The sequence below is a fragment of the Bubalus kerabau genome, chromosome 12 (assembly GCF_029407905.1).
Source record: "Bubalus kerabau isolate K-KA32 ecotype Philippines breed swamp buffalo chromosome 12, PCC_UOA_SB_1v2, whole genome shotgun sequence".
Taxonomy (NCBI): Eukaryota; Metazoa; Chordata; class Mammalia; order Artiodactyla; family Bovidae; genus Bubalus; species Bubalus kerabau.
The window spans coordinates 80,059,209-80,066,971 of NC_073635.1; the positions used below are offsets into that span (position 1 = coordinate 80,059,209).

Genomic DNA, 7,763 nt, shown 5'->3' on the forward strand with positions numbered 1-7,763 from the left:
GCTCCTCCGTCCATGGGATCCTTTAGGCAAGAGTACTGGTGTGGGGTGCCATTGCCTTCTCCGATCTTAGGACAGACAAGGATAAAGACAAATCTATGAAGCTGATACATTGTTTCCAGGATCTACATTTTGATTATTCCTTTGTCCTTAGGGTTCTTCTTTTCTTTCCTTTCTTCTTATATTCTCTTCCTAGACACAAACTTTCACAATCCAATCTCAGTTAATGAAATCACAGGTATCTAATAAGAAGTAGCAAATTCACATGGCTCCCTTTGAGGGAGTTTTGGCACTTTAATTCAATTCCACAGTTGTATTTGAACAAGGATTCAAGTTCATAGTTGAAGTGGAATTCCATAGTTCCAGTTTTTAATCTCTAGGTCTCTCCTAAAACTAGTGTGAGTCCGTGAATTTGTCCACAAGTTAGTGGACACTGTCTCAACCTAATTCAAACAAATCTTCAAGGCAGGTATTAATATTATACTTCAAATAATAGTGTCAGTCTGAGTTATGAGGGAGCCACCCTTCTTTTATTCTCGAGGTGTAGATACATGTGTTGGAGAAGACTCTTTGAGAGCCCCTTGGACTGCAAGGAGATCCAACCAGTCCATCCTAAAGGAGATCAGTCCTGGGTGTTCATTGGAGGGACTGATGTTGAAGCTGAAACTCCAATACTTTGGCCACCTGATGCAGAGAGCTGACTCATTTGAAAAGACTGATGCTGGGAAAGATTGAGGGCAGGAGAAGAAGGGGACGGCAGAGGATGAGATGATTGGATGGCATCACCGACACAATGGACATGGGTTTGGGTGGATTCCAGGAGTTGTTGATGGACAGGGAGGCCTGGCGTGCTGCGGTTCATGGAGTTGCAAAGAGTCGGACACGACTGAGCGACTGAACTGAACTGAGATACATGGGTCCACCATGGGTACCTGTGATCAAGGTATCAATATTATACAGCTGGACTAATATTAGAGCGGGAGCCATCCATCCCTATGCTCAGGAATGACACCTGAGAATGGAAAGTAGGGAAGGAAGGTGAAGTCTCTCATGATGTCAGGGGAGGGGTCAATACTCAGAAAGAAAAGAAAGTGAAGTGGCTTAGTCATGTCTGACTCTTTGCGACCCCATGGACTGTAGCCTACCAGGCTCCTCCGTCTGTGGGATTTTCCAGGCAAGAATACTGGAGTGGGTTGCCATTTCCTTCTCCAGGAGATATTCCAGACCCAGGGATTGAACCTGGGTCTCCTGCATTGTAGGCAGATGCTTTATCATCTGAGCCACCTGAGAGTGTATCAATACTCAGAGGAGGGGTCAATCTTTCAGGCCAGAAGCTAGAATGGGGAGGAAGGCCCTAAATGATGAAAAGAGACCTTTTCTTTTGGGTTAAATTACAAAGAGGTCAAGGTGCCCAGGAGGAACATGGTGGTGGGAGGTCAGCTGGGACCACCTACAGAGACAGGACAAGAGCCCTCTTTCTTTGGGACCCCCTGTGCCAAGGGAAGGGAACCTAAGCCTTGAGGACTGAAGGAAAGTGATGGTGGCCATAGAGATTATTTCTAAAACAGACTGTGTTTATATTCCTCATATTGCCTCCGTCAGTTACCTGTTCATCTTCACTGGCCTCCAATGAAGGCTTGCTGGAGCCTGTCTGGTCAATAATAGTATCTAACATTACTGAGAAGGCTTCCCTCATGACTCAGTGGTAAAGAATCCACCTGCCAATGCAGGAGACCTGGGTTTGATCCCCGGGTTGCGAAGATCCCCTGGAGAAAGAAATGGCAACCCACTCCAGTATTCTTGCCTGGGAAATCCCATGAACAGAGGAGCCTGGCAGGCTGCAATCCATGGGGTCACAAAAGAGTCAGATACAGCTTAGCAATTAAACAACAAAAACAATATTACTGAATACTTACTCTGTGCCAGACACTACATAAAGCCACCTGACAATATGACCCCTTAGTGGGTTAGGGGACACTCAAGGGACAGAATTAAAGCCCCTATAGACCAACTCCCACCCGCTCCCGATGCACCAGACTGTAATTCTAGGATAAACTTTAGAGGCACTGGTGCTTCCCTACACAAAGGATGCAGGATCCAAATAGGAGAGGATATAGGACCTAGAAGTAGAGAGAAACTGATGAAGTCAGAACTAGGAGAAACTGTGGCGAGAAAAGTCAGGGCAGGAAGGTGTATCAGAGGGAGACAATGAGACACAGAGCTGGAAACAAATGTTCCAGAGAGCACAGACTGGAGAGGATGTTCAGGACAGTGGTGCATCGTATATTTAAGTGGAACAAGCATTGTCCTCCTACCAGCGCTAGGAGATGAAATTATACATTGGTTGCGAGCACCTTTTACTTTTAATATCTAGTCCATTGTACTAAAATCTAATTTGGAAGTGAGTAGCTTCTTCTGTTTCATCAAGAACCGCTATCTTATTTTTTATTTTATTTTATTTTTTTGAGCGGTGCTTCCCTGCAATGTTTATTAAGGAATTTACACATACACAGGAGAAAGGCAACCAGGAGCTGTGGTTCCCACAGATGAAATCTTGTAAGCAACGTCTTCTTGTTTCAATTTTCAAGTGGGGTGAACGATGACTGAGAGGAAGGCTGCCCAGGCTCCCTGCCTCATATACCTGGACAGATGGAGGCGAAGGGCAGCCTGGACACACCAATACGAAACAGCAACTGGCAGGTCGGAGAGGGGAAAGGAGGAAGGGAGCTACCGATGAGATTGTAAATTTTTTAACGAAAAAAAAACTGGCAACAGTTTTAGGCTGTTGATAAATTAACTCCTCTCTGTTGTAAACCTAAAACTAAAAAACAAAAACAAAAATACCCAGCGCAGACGGGGAAAAGAACCGCTATCTTAAACCAACCATTCTGCATTCACCGAACCATTCTGGGGGCACTAGAAACATTTTGCTGGTTTTAAGCCATTTTAAAAGGATTGTCCTATTATAGTTCTTCGGAGAAGGCAATGGCACCCCACTCCAGTACTCTTGCCTAGAAAATCCCATAGATGGAGGACCCTGGTGGGCTGCAGTCCATGGGGTCGCTAAGAGTCGGACACAACTGAGCGACTTCACTTTCACTTTTCGCTTTTATGCACTGGGGAAGGAAATGGCAACCCACTCCAGTGTTCTTGCCTAGAGAATCCCAGGGACGGGGGAGCCTGGTGGGCTGCAGTCCATGGGGTCGCGAAGAGTAGGACAGGACTGAACGACTTCACTTTCACTTTTCACTTTCCTGCATTGGAGAAGGAAATGGCAACCCACTCCAGTGTTCTTGCCTGGAGAATCCCAGGGATGGGGGAGCCTGGTAGGCTGCCGTCTATGGGGTCGCACAGAGTCGGACACAACTGAAGCGACTTAGCAGCAGCAGCAGCAGCATTATAGTTCTTATAAGTGGATCTTTTATCTCTGCCGCTTCAAATTCACCTGACTAGAATCCATTCCAGTGTCCTAAAATGAAACAAGGTCAGTCCAGGTGAAATTTTTGTTCTGAACATTTTAAAGTTTCTATTCTTGTTCCATTGGCTGGCATTTAAAGTGTGGGGACCTATAGGCTTTTTTTCCCTTTATTTTTTTTCTTGTCATAGGCCAGAAACTGTAGCATTTTTCTGCCTCTGAAGCAGATGGAAGAAAGAAAAATGTGATATGTTTAGCCCCAGCTGTCTCCACTGAGGGGCAGGGGCATATATTGGCCCCAAAGTGTATGTGGTCATGTTTCTTCAAAGCAACCCCTAGTCCTGACTTTCTGAAAAGGAGACGAAATAACCACGGACCAGGGTGAGGGCAACAATGATGCTCACGGGGCAGAGAGGGGTTTGGGAGCAGGATTCCTAGCCGGAAACTGGACTGGCCACCCTGGCTATAGCTGGCTCACAGCAGGGAGAAAGCACTCCTCTGTGAATTCAGGTTAATTGCTGCTAAAATTATAGCAGATTTCTTTTTATTCTTTCTTGTTATTAAAAAAAAAAAAATCTGGGAAATTCTGCAGTTAATTGACCAACAAAAAGACAGCCTGTCAACAAGGAAGTCTTTAGCACTCGTCCTCAGCAGGCTCTGAGACCATGAGTTTTCTCCACCGCAGACTCAGGCCTGCCCAGTCTAAGCCAGCACCTACGCAGTCAGGGCACATCAGTGTATCTTTCTTCACTTCTGACACCATTGCTTCCAGGCCAGATCAAGAACCTGTTGCGCCGTTAAGGGTCTGGTATTTCCTGTGTGGAGTAGGGACCCTGTTATAGGCTGAATTGTGTCCTCTCAAAATTCAGGTATTAAAGGTCTAAACTCCAGCAGCCTCAGAATGTGACTGGATTTAGACACAGGCCTTTGAAACAGGTAGTTAAGATGAAACAAGATGGGGGAAAGGGAGAGGGAGGGACAAATTAGGAATTTGGGATTAACATATACACGTGCTGCTGCTGCTGCTGCTGCTAAGTCGCTTCAGTCATGTCTGACTCTGTGCGACCCCATAGACGGCAGCCCACCAGGCCCCTCTGTCCACAGGATTCTCTAGGCAAGAATACTGGAGTGGGTTGCCATTTCCTTCTCTGCATATACATGCTACTACACCAACAAGGACCTACTGTATAGCACAAAGAACTAAATATTTTGTAGCAACTTATGAAGGAAAAAAATCTGAAAAAAAAATATATATCTCCATCCTTTTTATCATCCTGTGCTACTGATATCTCTGAGCAGAGTGCAGGGTTGGTTTATATAGGGTTTTTAGGAAGCACGGAGATCAGGGATCAGGAGACTTCCAGAGGCATAAGCGGGTTGACATCATCTGTAGGAGCATGATGCCCACCGAGCTGTTGTTGATTGGTTGGCACTGGGAGGTATATTTATTAAAGTGAGTCGATTGCTGATTGGCTGATTTTCATAAACTAGGGACTGAACTGACTGATTAACTTGTACAAGGGTATCACTGAGAGAAAGCAAAGGTGTTCGTTGCTCAGTTGTGTCTGACTCTTTGCGACTCTGTGGACTGTAGTCCATCAGGCTCCTTTGTCCATGGGATTCTCCAGGCAAGAATACTGGAGTGGGTAGCCATTCCCTTCTCCAGGGGATCTTCCAGACCCAGGGATCGAACCAGGGTCTGCTGCATTGCAGGCATCATCATGAATCAATTAAAAGGATGTGAAACTAATTCTGTTGAGTATTTGTTACCATGACTACAATCAGCTTTTTTTTTTAGGTAGGTAGGAAAATTTTAATTTTCATATATTTTCTGTGTAGCTGTTTCTCCAGCTGTTGAAAATCTGCCTTATCCTCCTTGGCAAAGAATGCTAATTGCTGGAATTCCCTGGTGGGCCACTGATTTGAACTTGGTGATTGGCTGTGGCCCAGATGCAATCCCTGGAGGCGGAACTAAGATCCCACAAGCTGCGAGGCACAGCCAGCCGCGTGGGGGGGTGGGGGTGGGGGGGAAGCTAATTGCCTACATAGTATCCATTTCCCTCTTCTTCCTTAAGAGCAGAATGCTGCTTTTTTGTCAAGGGAACAGCTCTGCTCTGATCCACGATGGGGCCTCGCAGAAGCAAGATAAAAGAGTCATCCAGGGCCTCCGCTGGGTGACTTTTTGACCAGGGTGCTTGGAGAGAACCCTTGGTGAGTGGCCCTGGCTTGCGGGGCACATAGAGCCCGGTTAGGGTAAGGAAAGATGCAGCCCTCGGGCAGAGGGTCCTGGGGTCGCTGACACAGGTAGATGTCCCGTCTGGGTTTTCATTTGACCTGGTTGAGCCCAGGGGCACAGCCTGTGTCAAGATGTCAAGTACGGTTAAGCTGTAGGTCTAAATTATTAAAGGCCAGGGTTTTTGAAGTTGGGGCACTTCATATTTTGCTTGGGGTGTGGGTCATGGACCGTTTTGAGATAGATACTGTACAAATACTTGGCTTAATCCTTCCCAGGCCCCGATTTGGGTACATTCTTTGATCTTTTGAAAACATAGCCTACTGTTAATACAAGTTATGTGACTCTCTTGGGGTTACAAATCTAGATCTCCTCCATTTTCAGCACAACGCAGTGACACGCATTATCAGTATAAGAAAAATCAGTGTGAACGACAGTATCTTCAGACTCAGTTAAATACATGTCAGTTAATTTACTGTCTAAGCAGAGTGCCTGCTGGTCTTTTAGACTGTTGTAAGCCAGCATGGAGGGCTTCCCAGGTGGCAGGGTGGCAAAGAATCCGACTGCCAACGCAAGAGATGTGGGTTTGATCCTTGGTTGGGGAAGATCCCCTGGAAAAGGAATTGGCAACCCACTCCAGTATTCCTGCCTGAGAAATCCTGTGGACAGAGGAGCCTGATGGGCTACAGTCCACGGGGTCGCAAAGAGTCAGACATGACTTAGCGACTAAACAACAGCAACAACAATGTTCCCGACAGGTACCTTCTCCAGACAACCTTGCGTACTGGGTCGAGCACGTGACACAGTCCTAACCAATGAGCCACGAGCAGATTACTGGGTACCCTTTGGGGAAAGCTCCTTCAGTGGCAAGGAGTCAGTGGGCATGCCCCTTCTCTCCTTCCTGACTGAAAGGGCATCACATTGTTTAGGGAGGCAGGCACCATCTTGGACCCATGGGAACGACAGCCATAAAGACGGCAGATAGAAAGAGAGAGGGAAAGAGCCCCGGAATACGGTGGAGTGATCACATCCGCTCTGGACTGCTTGTCTCCTGTCTCGCAGGTGCGTGAGAAAAACCAAGCCTCCATTTGGTTCAGCTACTCAGCTACTGTGAGTTTTCTATTCAGTGTAGCTAAACCTCTTCCTATTTGATCAACCTGCCCTTCTGTTTTCCTTATGACTTCACCTCACAGTCATTATCAGTAGCTCCCATGTGTCTTCACAGGATAACAGAGTGCTCAGCACATCACACGATAGACCCTTAATATATATTTGTTGAGTGCATTTCCCAGATGAGGTCTTTGTGCCTCCAGACATGAGGTAACGAGAAGTATAAAACACCATCTACAAAACAGGCTTGCCAGAAGCATGGCATCTGAGTCCAGTGGTGAAGAAACTATGAGACAAATCCGGCATGGAAGACAATCTAGAACATCTCACCCTTCCAAGAAGTTCAGCGTGACAGAAATAATAACCGAGAAGGCGAAAGGGAGGATTATTCTAGACTAAAAGAGACTAAATGAACATGACAACCCAGTGCAAGGCATGAACCTCATTGACTCCTGGACCAAACAACAAAAGAGATCTGGCTCCACTGGCACACCTGGACTTACCTGCCAGGAGCCCCGTAGGCAGCCACAGTGGCCCTTGTGGTGTGGAAAGGACTCTTCTCAAGAGACGGATACCCCCCACTCAGGACCCCAGGCAGATGACTCAGATCATGAGAGAAACTGGGAGAGTTATCTTCTCCCCAAACCACCCATGTAGTTGGGTTAGAGAAGTCCAGGAGTTTCTTTACCATTCATTCTAAAGATCAGGACAGCCAGAGAGGCCAAGGAAAGCTCTGAAATCTTTCAGGGATGCTCCTGCAGGAAATGAAAGGCTGCTGTAACCGACATATGATAATCTTGCCACGAGCCTTGGAAGCCACCAGGCCTGCTGCTCCTGGGAGGTGAGAATCCAGGGATGCTCATCAGGGGTGTAACAAAACTCAGCTACTGCTGCCACTCACTGGAACATGGCTGGTGCGGTGCATAAAATAATAGAGGTGTTGCTGCTGCTGCTAAGTCGCTTTAGTCGTGTCCAACTCTGTGCGACCCCAGAGACGACAGCCCACCA

The 7,763-nt window shown here is 46.8% G+C and overlaps 1 long non-coding RNA gene across 1 annotated transcript; it reads left to right on the forward strand.

The window, feature by feature from the left end:
• Positions 1-5,498: 5,498 nt before the first annotated feature.
• Positions 5,499-7,095, forward strand: LOC129624184 (uncharacterized). The gene is made up of 3 exons (XR_008700803.1): positions 5,499-5,623; positions 6,575-6,707; positions 7,001-7,095. It is a non-coding gene; the product is annotated as an uncharacterized LOC129624184 (long non-coding RNA).
• The last annotated feature ends 668 nt before the right edge of the window (positions 7,096-7,763 follow it).